Source organism: Schistocerca nitens, chromosome 4 (genome assembly GCF_023898315.1).
Source record: "Schistocerca nitens isolate TAMUIC-IGC-003100 chromosome 4, iqSchNite1.1, whole genome shotgun sequence".
Taxonomy (NCBI): Eukaryota; Metazoa; Arthropoda; class Insecta; order Orthoptera; family Acrididae; genus Schistocerca; species Schistocerca nitens.
The window spans coordinates 728,183,954-728,201,851 of NC_064617.1; the positions used below are offsets into that span (position 1 = coordinate 728,183,954).

The following is a 17,898-nucleotide window of genomic DNA, read 5'->3' on the forward strand; positions in this document are numbered from 1 at the left end:
TCTCATAATTTTAAAAGTTTGTCGAAAATATTTAAACATCTTTGAATTGAGTGTGGTAATATTGTGTAACTACTAGTTTGTAACATGATGACACGAAATCGTACAAAGTCAGAGTCAGCACCACAAGCGGTTTCTACTGAGGAAGCTATTCAGAGCTTAGTTAATCAGATAGCACAGCTTAAAAGTGATAATAATGCATTATTTAAACAGTTGAGTGAGGTTAGGCAAACCAGTTCAATCCCTCCCACCCTAGATTCCTCAGCAGCAGCCTTAGTAACTCCTTTTTCAGGTAAACCTGGCGAGGACATAACAGCCTTTTTTGATGATTTAGTAGCAGCTGCAAAGTTAGGATCATGGTCAGATGAACAGCTCTTACAAATGACAAAGTTACGATTGACAGGAGAGGCTAAAGCACACGTCTTATACCATGAAGAATTACGGAATGCTCCGACATTTGAGGAATTGAAGAAAGGATTGCTTAAACGTTTTCAAAAACAGAACAGCTGTAGATTTTATAGGGAACAGTTAAACACTATCACTCAGAGGCAAAACGAGTCGTTAGAAAGTTTTGTCGATAGGATTAGAAAAGTTAATATTAACACCTATCAGTTGACTACTAGTGATGAAGCAAATAAAGTTATTTTACAAGAGGCAGAAAATAGAGCTCTGGATACATTTTTACGTAGGTTGCCTCCTGAAACGTCCCGTCGTGTCAGGGCAGAGTTTCCTAAAAATTTAGCGGAAGCTGTATCTGTGGCGACGGCTTTCGAAGAAATAGACATTGCCACCAGATACAAGGAGAAGCGAAATGTATTTTCAGCAGGAGTACGATGTTTTAGGTGCGATCGACAGGGCCATATAGCAATAAATTGCAGACAACCTAAATGCACTAATTGTCAAAGAATAGGTCACACATTCAAGGAATGCAGGTCTAAGAAAGTGTTTGGAAATAGAAATCAGTTAAACTCCAACGGGAATGTCGGAACCGCCGCCAGGCGTTCCCAATAAAATTTCATGCCATTAAGGCGAATGTGAAGGCGGAATGCTGGTTATCTGCTACCATACAGGATAAAGAGGCAAGGGTACTAGTGGATACAGGTGCAAACGTATCAATAGTAAGTAATGAATGTATTGGAGAAAAGAAATATGACCCTCCAAGGTATAGATTGAGTGGAGTAGGAGGAGGTACAGTGAAGTCATTAGGATGTACATCATTGATTTTCTATATTCACGGTGTACAATTTCAGGAAGATGTAGAGGTGATAACAAAAGCTAGGTGACACCGCTGCAAAGGGCCCGCTGCCGCAAGATTTCCCTAACCGGAAGGCGAAATCAACTATACTGCGTGCAACGTCCTTGAAGGTTGATTCGCGGGATCAGATACCATCTGGCTCAGGAAAACTTGTCTGGATGACAGTTGACCCCGAAGTACCTACAGATACAGTGTGTCTAATAGAGCCTTTAGAGGAAAATGAGGAATTAGATGTATCACATTGTTTTGTACGAAGGAGTGTTGTACGGGTTCAAGACGTTGAAGGAGAAAGAAAAGTACCGGTACATATTGACAATTTCGGAGTGGAGGACAAAGAGTTGCATAAGGGAATATTAGTAGCTACAGTGAGTACTTTTGAAGAAGAAGATTTCATTTCGTCAGATATTAATGATGGTCAGAAACCAGACGCCTACAAAACCGCATTACGCCAGAAGATTGAGCATTTGCAAGGAAAGGATAGAGACACGATAGAAGCAGTTTTAGTTGAGTTTCAAGATTTATTTAATGCAGAAGGTCCACTGCCAGCAACAGATATCACACAGCATAGGATCCCAACAGGAAATAGCCCCCCAGTTTATAGGAAGCCTTATAGAGTTGCCCTTCACTTACAGCCAGTACTGGATGAATTTATAGAACAGCATCTAAAAGATGGAATTATAGAGTATTCTGATTCGCCTTATAATTCAAATATCGTAATTATTCCAAAGAAGTCTCCCGACGGTACGAAACGATATAGATTTTGTTGTGACTACAGACACCTTAACAAACAAACTATCTCAGATGTTTATCCTCTTCCAAACATTACAGATATCATTGACAGTTTGGGTAACAGTAAATACTTTTCAACAATCGATCTACGTAGCGGATATCATCAATTGGAAGTTGCACCTGAAGATAGGCATAAAACAGCATTTTCTACCCCTGGAGGCCACTGGCAATTTAAAAGAATGCCTTTCGGTTTGAAAAATGCACCAGCAACTTTTCAAAGACTACTCGATGGAGTATTGCGAGGACTCAAAACTCAGCAATGTTGTGTATATCTAGACGATATTATTGTATTCTCCAAAGACATTAATGAACATGCTGTGCGTCTGCGTAATGTTTTTCAGAGACTTAGAAAAGCTAAATTAACATTAAATATGGAAAAATGTACTTTTGCATTGACAGAGGTTACATACCTAGGGCATGTCATTAGTGAAAAAGGAATTAAAACAGATCCTCGATTAATTTCGGCAGTTAAGGACTTCCCAACACCACAACGCGTTAAGGAAGTACAAAGTTTCATTGGTCTCGCATCGTACTACCGGAAATATGTTCAAAATTTCGCTGAAATTGCCCGACCCTTAACCCAATTATTGAAAAAGGGTGCAAAATTTCATTGGTCTGAAGATTGTGAATTAGCATTTCAAACCCTTAAAGATAAGTTAACACACAGTCCAGTATTAGCCTACCCAGATTATAATAAAGAATTTATTTTATCCTGTGACGCAAGTGGTCATTCAGTAGGAGTTGTTTTGAGTCAGAATATTAATGGCGCGGAACACCCCATAGCCTACGCTTCGAGACAACTAACAACAGCAGAAAGAAATTATTCCACAACGGAGAAAGAATTGTTAAGTGTTATTTATGGTATCAAATACTTTAAATGCTACTTGTACGGTAGGAAATTCAAGGTCATTACAGACCACGCAGCTTTAAAATGGTTGCTTGGATTAAAGGATCCATCTAGTCGTCTCACGCGTTGGGCCCTATGTCTTTCCGAAATGGATTTCGAAGTTATCCATAAACCAGGCAAAAAACACACGAATGCAGATTGTCTAAGTCGGAAAATAGCACTTTTGGAAGCAACAGGCCGAGATACTGAGGACTGGTTCAAATGGCTCTGAGCACTATGGGACTCAACTGCTGAGGTCATTAGTCCCCTAGAACTTAGAACTAGTTAAACCTAACTAACCTAAGGACATCACAAACATCCATGCCCGAGGCAGGATTCGAACCTGCGACCGTAGCGGTCCTGCGGTTCCAGACTGCAGCGCCTTTAACCGCACGGCCACTTCGGCCGGCATACTGAGGACTGGAGAAGGGCACAAGATGAGGATACAGAATGCAAAAAATACGCAACTCAAAAGCAATTTTGCTTTGAAGATGGTGTATTATGCCGTAAAACAAAACTTGGACCGCGAATTGTTGTTCCCCAACACCTTAGACAAGAAATAATGGCAGAGGCCCACGATCATATGCTTGCAGGACACGGTGGACAGCGGACAACCGAAAGACGTGTAGCAGAGCGATTTTGGTGGCAAACCAGAAAGCAGGATGTTGCGCAGTACGTTCGTAATTGCATTGCGTGCGCACAACGAGCTGAACTTTCTCGTTCAAAAATACCCTTACAGAGGCTCCCCGAGGCTTCATGTCCATTTCAAATCTGCGGAATCGATCTCTACGGGCCATTTCATAAAACACCTGCTGGTAATAAATATGTCCTTACAATTATAGATCACTTTTCACGCTATCTAGCTATGGTGAGTCTCCCAGATCAGCAAGCAAATACAGTTGCCCAAGCTTTAGTTAACAACTGGATACTTAAATTTGGCGTACCTGAAGCTATTATCACAGATCAGGGATCTAATTTTATGTCGGAATTAATGAAACAGCTATGCCACTTACTAAAAATACGTAAATTACGCACAACTCCGTTACACCCTCAGTGCAACGGGCGCACAGAAAGAGTTCATCGGACAATTGGCAAGATGCTTAGTTATTATATTAACGAACAACATTCTAATTGGGATACGTATTTACCAATAATCGTGTCGGTATACAACGCCAAAACGCATGAAGCAACTGGCATGTCACCTTATGAAGTGGTCTATGGCAGAAAAATGCCGTCCCCTTTTGATGTAATCAGGCAGAAAAACGGAAAAGTCGGAGAAACAGTAAGAGATTTCAGTCGAATGATGAAGGATGTATGGAAAAAGGTTCAAAAATCTAATACAAAGGCTTTGGAACGACAGGAAAGATTAGGTAATACCCAAGCTAAATATCCAAATTACAAAATAGGTCAGTGGGTTATGGTTTCAACTCCTTATATTGCGAGAGGAAAAACGAAGAAATTTGTAACAAACTACAGAGGTCCTTATCAAATTATTGAGATCACGTCACCAGTCAACGTTAAATTGCAACTGCCCACCCGAACTACCATTGTGCATGCAAGTCGTTTAAAACCTTTCAAGGGCGCTCCAGATGTAATTCCTTCAACAATAGTGTCTGCTTTTCCGAAGGGTGGAGGAAGTACCCGAAAAGGAAAAAGAGTGGCCACGCCAGCACAACATACAGACATGGCACCATACAATCTTCGACCAAGAGTACGAATGTCCTAGTGGAATCTTAGTAGACTGTGGATAACATACAAATGTAAATAATTAATACATGATAATGGTTTATTTTCTAAGAAAGAAAATTTGAACGTAGAAACATGACGATCTTGTAGTTAACAATGTATTCCTTCTTTTCTTTGTTTTTGTTTTTACGAGATTGGTAGGTTCATAACCATGTTGTTTGCTTTTTTCAGAAAACGCCATGCAAGCATTTCCTACACAAAACCTGTCCTACCTCAATGACTCCCTTGACAGTTCCCTTCTGAAGTCATTAGATATGTTCATAAACTCACAGCAAGGCAAATATGATGCCAATTTTATGATGCAACATGTCTTAAAATTAAAAGGTGAACGCGAAACTAAAATTATAATGCTAGGAACGGGTATATCTGGAACCTTTGTGTTGGTGTTTCTGCTTTGTACAGTTTTCTTTTATTTAAGACGAAAAAATAAGCCAAATCATAATATGACACTTCATCAAATCCCTGTTAACTGGATATCACACTCTTAACTGGTGTACTTCAGTAGTTACTTTTGAGCATTAGTGTGTTAATTTTGTTTATTGTACCTCATTCTTTATTAAACCGTCTCTTGTTAAAATAAACCTGTAGAAAAGATATTCTTGCATTCATATAAGGTTAATTAAACAGGTGTTGCTATGTAAATTTCTAAGTGAATAATCTATTTTTTGTTCATTCATTGTCATAAAGATTTGTTACACTTATTACAACCATTTATGTGTGAACTATGTGATTTATGAGCGTACAGTGCTTTAGTAAAGTGATAAAGTATTTTCAACATACTTAATGTGAAGCGTGTGTAATCTTCTAAGTCGAGAGTTTTCATTGCTTATGTTAGTGCTTTTGCCGTGTGAAGAGTGGAGGAATGTTGAGTGGTAAATTCGAGGGCGAATTTCTCCGAAGGGTGGAGGAATGTTGAGTGGTACTTAAGTAAATAAATTAGTGAAATCAAAGTGAACTAGAAATTAGAATATAAATGGAAAACTTGGTTTAGTTTAGAGAGTTACATACTGGCATTCAGCGGGCAAAACAGCAGAACAGAAGAGACAATGACCATGAAGTCAGCGAGTTCCACATAAGCGGGCGCTGTCGATTCAGCCGTCAGGGCATCGCCCGACCGGCTCACGTGTTTCTCAGTTGTCGTATGTGAGCAAAGGCCCTCGCCTACATCCCAAGAGCCAATGACCGACGTAAAGAAGATTCTTCGAGAAGCTATTCAACGTGACAGAAGAGGCAATGACCGGCTCACGTGTTTCTCAGTCGTCACATGGGATCAAAAGCCCTCACCTACATTCCAAGAGCCAACGACCGACGTTAAGAAGATTCTTCGAGAAGCTTTTCAACGTGACAGACGAGGCAATGACCGTGAAGTCGTTCACCTCCAGTAAACTGAAGTGAATAAATACGCAAGACGCAGTGGGCCAGACAGATGAAGCCGGAGACGGAGTCGAAGACGGAGACAGACGAAGACGGAGACAGACGAAGACGGAGACGGGGGCGGAGACGAAGACGAAGACGAGAGACGAAGGAAGAAAAGAAGAGTAGCAGTAGTTTTCAGTCAGTTTCGGTGCTGAAGACCGTCATGCAAGAAGAGTCTGCATCATGCACAGACGAACCAAGTCCGCCGCTGTAATGGAATAGCAAGCAGCCGCCGTAGCGCCAGAAGACAGAAGTTAAAAGGTATTTGAAGTCTGATTTTTACATACCCGGGTGACTCGTGAGGACGGGAAGGAGACGGCCTCACATCAGCAGTCACCTGTGAGCTGGGATGAAGACCTGACAGCCGAAGACTGGCAAGCGGGAGTCCGTGGTTCGAGTCCGGGACACTGGCCTTCCTCCGCCGCGCCGCTCCGCTGGTCGACGCACAACACACGCGGCCGCTTAGAGAAGAGAAACACTGGGACGCCACACCCAAGATATCATCCGATGCACGATTTCGCTCGCAATAATTAAACGGGCCACCTCGCGCTGCGCGTCTGCAGTCAACTGGGCGAGACAGCGACACGAGATACACACCGCTACGCGTAATCAGACGCCGCCGCCGCTGCCGCAGCAGAAGACTTCACAAACGACACAGCTGCCGCTCTCCGAACCAGAACATCCCGTAAGATACAGTTGTACAAATCTTCAATAAAAGTTATCTTATGTAAAAATGATGTTTCATTCGACCTCATACCCGAGCCAAGGAAGAACCCACCCTGCCCACATGTTGTGGGCACTAACATTCAAGAGAGAAAAGTTAAATTATTTAATATTTTCACCCTGACAGAATGCTTTAGAATGCTCATCCTGACAATTGACAGCATCAAAAGAGAAAACCCAGTTACATTTAGTGACAGAAGTGTCACATTTAATATCACAACTATTACATTTGATGTCAGAAGCCGTTGTAGTTGTTACAATACCGCAAGGATAGGATAAACGCCAATGGTGGAGGAGTATTTATAGCAGTAAAGAATTCAATAATATCCAGTGAAGTTATTAGCGAATGCGAATGTGAAATAATCTGGGTTAAGTTAAGTATCAAAGGTGGGTCAGATATGATAGTCGGATGCTTCTATAGACCACCTGCATCAGCAACCGTAGTAGTTGAGCGCCTCAGAGAGAACCTGCAGAACGTCGTGAAGAAGTTTCGTGATCATACTATTGTAATAGGGGGAGACTTCAATCTACCAGGTATAGAATGGGATAGTCACACAATCAGAACTGGAGCCATGGACAGAGACTCTTGTGACATTATCGTGACTGCCTTGTCCGAGAATTACTTCGAGCAGATAGTTAGAGAACCAACTCGTGAAGCTAACGTTTTAGACCTCATAGCAACAAATAGACCGGAACTTTTCGACTCCGTGAATGTAGAAGAGGGTATCAGTGATCATAAGTCAGTGGTTGCATCAATGACTACAAGTGTAATAAGAAATGCCAAGAAAGGAAGGAAAATATATTTGCTTAACAAGAGTGATAGGGCACAAATCGCAGAATATCTGAGTGACCACCATCAAACGTTCATTTCTGAGGAAGAGGATGTGGAACAAAAATGGAAAAAATTCAGAAACATCGTCCAGTACGCCTTACATAAGTTCGTACCGACTAAGGTCCAAAGCGAGGGGAAAGATCCACCGTGGTATAACAATCATGTACGAAAGGTACTACGGAAACAAAGAAAGCTTCATCATAGGTTTAAGAGTAGTCGAATCATAGCTGATAAGGAAAAGCTGAACGAAGCGAAAAAGAGCGTAAAGAGAGCAATGAGAGAAGCATTCAACGAATTCGAACATAAAACATTGGCAAACAATCTAAACAAGAACCCTAAAAAGTTTTGGTCATATGTAAAATCGGTAAGCGGATCTAAATCCCCTATTCAGTCACTCGTTGACCACGATGGCACCGAAACAGAGGACGACCGAAGAAAGGCAGAAATACTGAATTCAGTGTTCCGAAACTGTTTCACTGCGGAAAATCGTAACACGGTCCCTGACTTCAGCCGTCGCACGGACGCCAAAATGGAAAATATTGAAATAAACGATATCGGAATTGAAAAACAACTGCTATCACTTAGTAGCGGAAAAGCATCCGGACCAGACGAGATACCCGTAAGATTCTACAGTGATTATGCTAAAGAACTTGCCCCCTTTCTATCAGCAATTTATCGTAGATCTCTGGAAGAACGTAAAGTACCTAGCGACTGGAAGAAAGCGCAGGTCGTTCCCATTTTCAAGAAGGGTCATAAATCAGATGCGAATAATTATAGGCCTATTTCGCTTACGTCAATCTGTTGTAGAATAATGGAACATGTTTTATGTTCTCGTATTATGACGTTCTTAGATAATACAAATCTCCTTCATCATAACCAACATGGATTCCGCAAACAGAGATCATGTGAAACTCAGCTCGCCCTATTTGTCCAAGAAATTCACAGTGCCGTAGACACTGGCGAGCAGATTGATGCCGTATTCCTGGACTTCAGGAAGGCATTTGATACGGTTCCGCACTTACGTTTAGTGAAAAAAATACGAGCTTACGGAATATCGGACCAGGTTTGTGATTGGATTCAGGATTTCCTAGAAGAAAGAACACAACATGTCATTCTTAACGGTTCAAAATCTGCAGATGTAGAGGTAATTTCGGGAGTACCGCAAGGAAGCGTGATAGGACCTTTATTGTTTACAATATACATAAATGACTTAGTTGACAACATCGGTAGCTCCGTGAGGCTATTTGCAGATGACACGGTTGTCTACAAGAAAGTAGCAACATCAGAAGACTCGTACGTACTCCAGGAAGACCTGCAGAGGATTAATGAATGGTGCGACAGCTGGCAGCTTTCCCTAAACGTAGATAAATGTAATATAATGCGCATACATAGGGGCAGAAATCCATTCCAGTACGATTATGCCATAGGTGGTAAATCATTGGAAGCGGTAACGACCGTAAAATACTAAGGAGTTACTATCCGGAGCGATCTGAAGTGGAATGATCACATAAAGCAAATAGTGGGAAAAGCAGGCGCCAGGTTGAGATTCATAGGAAGAATTCTAAGAAAATGTGACTCATCGACGAAAGAAGTAGCTTACAAAACGCTTGTTCGTCCGATTCTTGAGTATTGCTCATCAGTATGGGACCCTTACCAGGTTGGATTAATAGAAGAGATAGACATGATCCAGCGAAAAGCAGCGCGATTCGTCATGGGGACATTTAGTCAGCGCGAGAGCGTTACGGAGATGCTGAACAAGCTCCAGTGGCGGACACTTCAAGAAAGGCGTTACGCAATACGGAGAGGTTTATTATCGAAATTACGAGAGAGCACATTCCGGGAAGAGATGGGCAACATATTACTACCGCCCACATATATCTCGCGTAATGATCACAACGAAAAGATCCGAGAAATTAGAGCAAATACGGAGACTTACAAGCAGTCGTTCTTCCCACGCACAATTCGTGAATGGAACAGGGAAGGGGGGATCAGATAGTGGTACAATAAGTACCCTCCGCCACACACCGTAAGGTGGCTCGCGGAGTATAGATGTAGATGTGAGGTACGATGTATAAGATCTTATACAGCTCATGGCGAATGTAAGTTAAAAGTCTGATGATGGCCTAGTAAGACGAAAGCTGGTTAACCAAATAAATTAATATAGTAGAGCACACACAATATTGTGCGTTTCATTTATTATTATGAACCTGTTCCACGAATAAATGACTGAAGAATCAGTTATTACCACTGACTGTTGACTAAGAATGTTCGTTAACGTAATTAAACAAGTCGAGTCACAAAATATTATTCCAGGATATCTCTAGATGTAAGGGTGACTTAAGTCGCTAGAGTATTTATTCCAAATATACGTGAAGTGGTGACACACACTGTGTGGATGAAGTAAGCAAAAAACAGAATGAAGAATCTGGACATTCGAGAAGACGGCATTAAATATTTTTTTTACATATGTAGCCTAAATCAAGAATATCTACACAACTGTTTGTTTGTAATTTGCAAAATTGAACAGAATTATAAATAATTAAAACTGCGATGAAAAAGAAGTTTGTTGTATTCACAACAACAAACGAATAGTTTTTGGGAAAAAGATTCACTCAACAACTGCACAAAATATTGGTGGTGTTCATCTCTAGCATTTAAAGGCAGAAATATATTTAATGTGAAGTCATTGTCTTCATTGATACTCATACAAAAACGAACATGACTGGGAAGTACCGAATTTTTTTCTAATACGAGAAAAATTCACTGCCGATCTACTCCCAACATTTTTTTTAATGAAAATATATGAACAGCAGACAACTTCGTAAGATCGGATCTAACCTATGACTACGTTATGGAATAGAAGCCTGAATCCTCGTCTCCCTCCCCTGCCCTTTTAAACAAAAATTGTTGCCATTGCTCGTGTTACCTTTGGAAGATGTTTTTTGTATCATTCGTCGTAGTTTCAGTCGTTCTAAACCCAGAAATCGTAGGTAACATGTCGGCATTTTCCCAAAGGAATGAACCGCGTTGGATGTTATCTTAATATTGGCAAGTGTTCCACAGCTATACATAAACCAAGACGAAACCAAACAGTATTTATTTATTTATTTATACATTTATTTTACCTGGCAAGATTAGGGCCTTTAGGCCCTCTCTTACACCTAACCCGGCACACTCAGATTGAACGAATTTCAGTTTGTACAGAACATTATGGACATACCACGTGTTATACAGTATTAATGTTAAAGAAAAAAGAGAGATGACAGTAGTACAGGGATAATTATAACAATCAAAAAATAACGATAACAATCAAGAATAATAATAATAACAGTAATGACTATGTATATGAAAGTAAACATTTTTCTTTTATGAATGTCAGTCCTATTGCTAGTTGGGAATTTTCTCGTTATGTTCTTGCAGATTCTGAGTTATTCACATCGAGCAGAGACATAAGACGATAGAATGGGGTGAAAGAGATATAGAAGAGGTAGCTAGGTTAGAGGAAGAGAAATAGAATGGTAAAATTCGAAGCTTTCATGGAGAGGAGAAAGAAAGAGATGAGAGGGGCACAAAATGGTGGCTATACCGTCCCTAACACATAAGTTTTGAGTTCCCTCTTGAATGTTGAGTGGTCCTGGGTAAGACGCAGATCACAGGTGAGCGCGTTCCATAGTCGTATGGCTGAGATGGAGTATGACACGGAGAAAGATTTTGTGTTCTGTAAAGATACAGCCAAGATGCTAGACGTATGAAGCCACAGGTTGGTAAGAAACTTTATTAAAAAGCACACAAAGAAACTTCGAGATTTACACATACCATAAGTAGATATGACAAACGCGGATGAAAAGCTATGTTATTTTCGGTGCAATTACTGTGGAGGGCCATACTCTTTAACGGGCAATCTAAAATGCAAACCCATGTAGAACCGAGGCAAGTCACAGCAAAGAAACGCTGCCATTTCGCAACCTTGTCCCTTGTTGTGAAAGAACTGAGCAATGTACTTGGTGTCGTGAAGCCACGTATTCTTGGAAAAGTGTCGTTCCTTTGTCTCATCAGCATCTGTTTCAAGCTGGCTTGTCGTGCCCCTTTCTTTTTTCTTTTTTTTTTACTTGTAGGGAACACTACTATAAAAACTGGCGTTTCAAGCCGACACAAACCACGAGAATATGCTCCTAATGACCTCGTAACTATAAACGTCTCGTTGGAACCCGTCTCTTCGTTTACGTTTAAACCCGGTATTTCACTCAGGAGAAACGGCACAAAAAGTTTATTTAGTGGAACACGTATCATGCATTATGCAATGAAATACTGCTGCCGAGACGAAATTAGCGTTTACGACTGGCGGGGCGAGTGCCCTGGATATGCTGATGAAAGTGCGTTCGATTCTACCCAAGTTGTACAAGGTAAGTGTTTGAAATGGAAGGAAGCAATGTAGGGTTTAACGGCCCGTCGACGACGATATCATTAGCGACGGTCCACAAGCGCAGATTGACACTGGATGGAGAAGGAACTACATCGTGTCCTTTACAAGCTAATCACATCATTTGTACGACAGGACGGGAATCTGAACCGACATCGCCCCGACTGCGAGTCCGGTGTCTTACCATTCTGTCAGTCCGTTCGGTACTAAGCCCGAAGCGGCACATCTGGTCGGAAGATATATGGGGGCGACACTTCCCTTTTTCGTTACAATAGTAGCCCACCGCTTTCTGATACTTCATTAGGTACAGGAAGATGGGTATGATAGATGTCTTTCTGTTGGTACAATTTTCCGTAAATGCTCTTATATTCCAGTCTGAGCATTGCCTTCAGAAATTAACCAATGGAGTACACAGTGAAAATGGTCTCTCGTGTAAAGGAAAACTACGTACACGGAAGTTATGTAAATTGTTACGACAGGGCTTACACAGAGACCTCCATGTAACGCACGTTTTATAGATCAAGTCGCTAACGAGCACATGTTGGTAAAAGGGACGATTCATGTGAGGTATGTTGACAACCAATATAGTCACGAAATGTATTCGCAAACTGCGAATCTGTACCACCACAGCTACAGATTTTATTGGAAACAAAATGAGGGAGGGAGGGAGGGAGGGAGGGAGGGAGGGAGGGAGGGAGGGGGAGAGAGAGAGAGAGAAGGCCGGGGGGCATCCGCCGGGTTCAACCAAAGGCCGCTTAGTACTATTGGGACAAGAGCCGACACTTTTACATGCAAGGAATAGGAAAATGATCCCCATACCAGCAACCCACTGCCTTTGTTGCTACCATCACAACGATCTCATGCAATATTTAAATACTGTGTGTAGGTGATTTCAAGACAGTGGTGTCCATGACGGCATCAGCCGCGTGTGCACCATCACACAGGGAGGATTTGCCGTCGACACACTTACATGTAATTTTATTATATGTAAATAGTGTCATGTCCGTTACACGGTGACTCATTATCTGGAGTGGCCAAAAACTCTTCTCCGGCCTGATCAGTTGTTGAGCAACTATATAACGGACTCACTAAAATCGAAATCGTTCACGAGGATCACTGCGTTTCGTAAGGCCGTATGCCTTGCTGTGTACGCTTGCACGTAAACTGGAAGAAAGTAAATATAGGGGGCTCAATGTCCAATATATAAATGCAGTAAATGAAGCAGGCAAAAAGGAATACAAACGTATCAAAAATAAGATTGACAGGAAGTGCAAAATGGCTAAGCAGGGATGGCTAGAGGACAAATGTAAGGATGTAGAGGCTTATCTCACTAGGGGTAAGATAGATACTGCCTACAGGAAAATTAAAGAGACCTTTGGAGAAAAGAGAACCACTTGTATAAATATCAAGAGCTCAGATGGAAACCCAGTTCTGAGCAAAGAAGGGAAAGCAGAAACGTGGAAGGAGTATATAGAGGGTCTATTCAAGGGCGATGTACTTCAGGAGAATATTATGGAAATGGAAGAGGATGTAGATGAAGATGAAATGGGAGATATGATACTGCGTGAAGAGTTTGACAGAGCACTGAAAGATCTGAGTCGAAACAAGGCCCCGGGAGTAGACAACATTCCATTAAAACTAGTGATGGCCTTGGGAGAGGCAGTCATGACAAAACTCTACCATCTGGAGAGCAAGATTTATGAGACAGGCGAAATACCCTCAGACTTCAAGAAGAATATAATAATTCCAATACCAAAGAAAGCAGGTGTTGACAGATGTGAAAATTACCGAACAATCAGTTTAATAAGCCACAGTTACAAAATACTAACGCGAATTCTTTACAGACGAATGGAAAAACTGGTAGAAGCCGACCTCGGGGAAGATCAGTTTGGATTCCGTAGAAATATTGGAACACGTGAGGCAATACTGACCCTACGACTTGTCTTACAAGCTAGATTAAGGAAAGGCAAACCTACGTTTCTAGCATTTGTAGACTTAGAGAAAGCGTTTGACAGTGTTGACTGGAATACTCTCTTTCAAATTCTGAAGGTGGCAGGGGTAAAATACAGGGAGCGAAAGGCTATTTACAATTTGTACAGAAACCAGATGGCAGTTGTAAGAGTCGAGGGACATAAAAGGGAAGCAGTGGTTGGGAAGGGAGTGAGACAGGGTTGTAGCCTCTTCCCGATGTTATTCAATCTTTATATTGAGCAAGCAGTAAAGGAAACAAAAGAAAAATTCGGAGTAGGTATTAAAATCCATGGGGAAGTAATAAAAACTTTGAGGTTTGCCGATGACATTGTAATTCTGTCAGAGACAGCAAAGGACTTGGAAGAGCAGTTGAACGGAATGGATAGTGTCTTGAAAGGAGGATATAAGATGAACATCAACAGAAGCAAAACGATGATAATGGAATGTAGTCGAATTAAGTCCGGTGTTGCTGAGGGAATCAGATTAAGAAATGAGACACTTTAAGTAGTAAAGGAGTTTTGCTACTTGGGGAGCAAAATAACTGATGATGGTCGAAGTAGGGAGGATATAAAATGTAGACTGGCAATGGCAAGGAAAGCGTTTCTGAAGAAGAGAAATTTGTTAACATCGAATATAACTTTAAGTGTCAGGAAGTCGTTTCTGAAAGTATTTGTATGGATTGTAGCCATGTATGGAAGTGAAACGTGGACGATAAATAGTTTGGGCAAGAAGAGAAATGTGGTGCTACAGAAGAATGCTGAAGATTAGATGGGTAGATCACATAACTAATGAGGAGGTATTGAATAGGATTGGGGAGAAGAGAAGTTTGTGGCACAACTTGACTAGAAGAAGGGATCGGTTGGTAGGACATGTTCTGAGGCATCAAGGGATTTTCAATTTAGCACTGGAGGGCAGCGTGGAGGGTAAAAATTGTAGAGGGAGACCAAGAGATGAATACACTAAGCAGATTCAAAATGATGTAGGTTGCAGTAGGTACTGGGAGATGAAGAAGCTTGCACAGGATAGAGTCGCATGGTGAGCTGCATCAAACCAGTCTCAGGACTGAAAACAACAACAATAACAACAATGTCCAATCGGCAGCCAGGGAAATAGGGACGAAGCACAAGGTCGGATTAAGGAATTGTGGGGAAGGTAATCGATCGTGCCATTTTCAAAGGAACCATAATGGAATTTGCCTACCCGTTTTAGGGAAATGGCGGAAAACCTAAACCTGGATGGGGATTTGAACAGCTGACCTCCCGAATGCGTGTCGTGTGTGCTAACCACTGCGCCACTTTGCTCGGTACTGGACTGCATAGCAATCAACACCTTTCCCATCACTGATACCGCGATCTAATTTGCAGACCTATAGTAGGTGCGTTTTGATTAGGCTAGAGAGCAGAACCCATTACCATCCATCAAACATCCGGTAAATTGGTGCCTTGTAAGGTGGTGGAAACGATACCTCTGTTCTTGAAGAATACTACGCTTTCACGTAGAAAGACTAAGAGTTCAGTGCAGGAGTAGCCAGCTCGTTCTCCAGACTTCTTTCCCATTTAGCTTGTCTGGAATTATTCAATGTTGGCATGTTTCAGCTCTTAGTACTTCACAGGTAGTTTCCGCACAGAGTACTTTGTAAGAAAAATGGCACAGAGTTTCTGTGGTATTCACAGACACCATGATTAATGGTATCATATATCGCTGAAGGTACAGTATCGCCATTCAGGAAAATCACACTCCGCACTAATGGTATGTGCATTACCAAGCGTTCTCTCTCACTATGTGATGTTTCTACCACGTCTTCAGTTCGATTAAATTTAATTACATTCGATACATAAAGCACGAGGGAAAAATTGGGGTTAAAGTTTAAATTCTCGAAGACGACAAGAACATTATAACGGAACGCCAAGGATGGGAAAGAAAAACAGACTTGTCCTTTTCAAAGGTGTCCTCCGTAATTCACCTTAACCGATTTAAGAAAATGGCGGCAAGCCTAAATAACCATGGCCGAATGGGGATTTGAACAGTCGTCCTCCCGAACGCGAGTCCACTGCGCCACATTGTTTTTACTAAAAATCTCATTGTTGACATACTATGAATTACAACGATTTAGAAATCTATCCTTCAAATTATTTACATCAAGCAAGTAAAATTATTATTATTAATAACAAGGCAGATTACAGCAGTGTACATTTGGAGTCCCCAAGAACATAACACTTTTGTCAAAAAACCGCATAAATAGTTTTTGAGTACTTCTTGCAGAGAATTTTCTTTGTGCTATATTAATAGAGCTATTCGACTGCTGGTTTATCGTTCCACAACACTGCTGCTTGTGTCTGTCGGGATCTCAAGAGTCAAGCGAATACGGAATCGATGGTTTCCGAAAGGCCACAATGTTACGTAGGATCTAAACGACCCCAAGAGACTAGCTCTCGAAGAGACAGGCATTATGTCCCGCCATTCAGGATCGTACAGTCATGATTCAGAAAAATAGGGATTTTACACCAATACAAGTATCCTGACGACCAGTGCGACGAAGCCTTATGCAATCAAGGAGACAATTTTTGCGGCTCCCCTTGACGCGGCAACAGGCAATTACAAGGACACTGGATACAGGAAAGGGGTCACATCTTTCCAGACGAGTCCCAGTTGTGAGTACAGAATCATGATGGACGTATCTATGTGCTGACGTTCCAAAGAGAACGAACGCTGACATTAAGCATCCGTCATAGTCGCACGGGTCCACCACCTGCCGTCATGATGCGTGGTGGCATCGATTACACAACATGATCACCTCTTCCAGTAATCTGAACAGCAGCTGTTACATTTCTGACGTTTCTGCGGAATTTCTCAACAGGATAGCTTGTGACCACATGTTTTTCGTGCTATCTTGGCCTACCTCAGCAAAGATGGTTTTAGACTGTTGTCCTTGCTAACATGTTTTCCAGGTCTCCCGCCCATTGAAAACATCTGGTTGTGGGTTGCCGAGAGACTGGCAACATTTACGAACTCTGGTACACGAGGTGCGACAATAAAGTAATGAGGCTTATGTGAAGAAAAAAAAATGTTGCTTACCGTTTTAGTCAAGTTTAGTGTCGTCTCCTTCAAAGTAGTTCCCTTTTGATTGCACACACTTTTTCCAGCACTTCTGCGATTGATGGTAACATTTCTGGAACTCATCTTCTCAAATATCCTCCAAGACCCTTGTCACAGCTTTTTGGACATCTTGTGTTGTTTGAAAATGGTGTCCCTTGACCGCAGTTTTGACTCATGGAAATAGAAAAAAGTAGCACGGAGCGATATCTGGTGAATAAGGTGGCTGTGGTAGTACTGAAATTTGTTTTGAGGTTAAAAATTGCTGTACTGACAGAGCAGTATGGGATGGCGCATTATCGTGATGCAGAATCCAATTTTGCACAAATATTTCCCATACCAAGATCTTCAGTTATTATTAGACGAACCGTTTCTCGATTGATGTTTAGTTCTTCTGCTATCATTTTCATGGATAATTTTCGATCAGATCGTACAAGTTCAGGCACCCTGGCCAAATTGACATCCGTCCGTGAGGTTGATGGTCGTCCACTGCAGTCTTCATCTTCAACATTCGTTCTGCCTTCCCGAAACATTTTATGCCAACGAAAAACTTGAGCTCTTGACATAACCTCTCCAAAAGCCTTCTGAGGCTTATTGTAAGTTGTTGTCGCGTTTTCACCCAATTTAACGCAAAAAGAAATGGCATATCGTTGTGCAATATTATGCGGTTCCATTTTCGTGACGAGAGACACAAACATGTGTTAACTTTATTGATTGGCGACTCCATGTTGTCTTGTGCACAACGACCAGATAACAGGTATACTTGAAAA

The 17,898-nt window shown here is 41.5% G+C and overlaps 1 protein-coding gene across 3 annotated transcripts in view; it reads right to left on the reverse strand.

The window, feature by feature from the left end:
• The window catches only part of LOC126252900 (bestrophin-2-like), a 467,283-nt gene that overhangs the window by 217,138 nt on the left and 232,247 nt on the right, over positions 1 to 17,898 (reverse strand). The window lies entirely within an intron of this gene.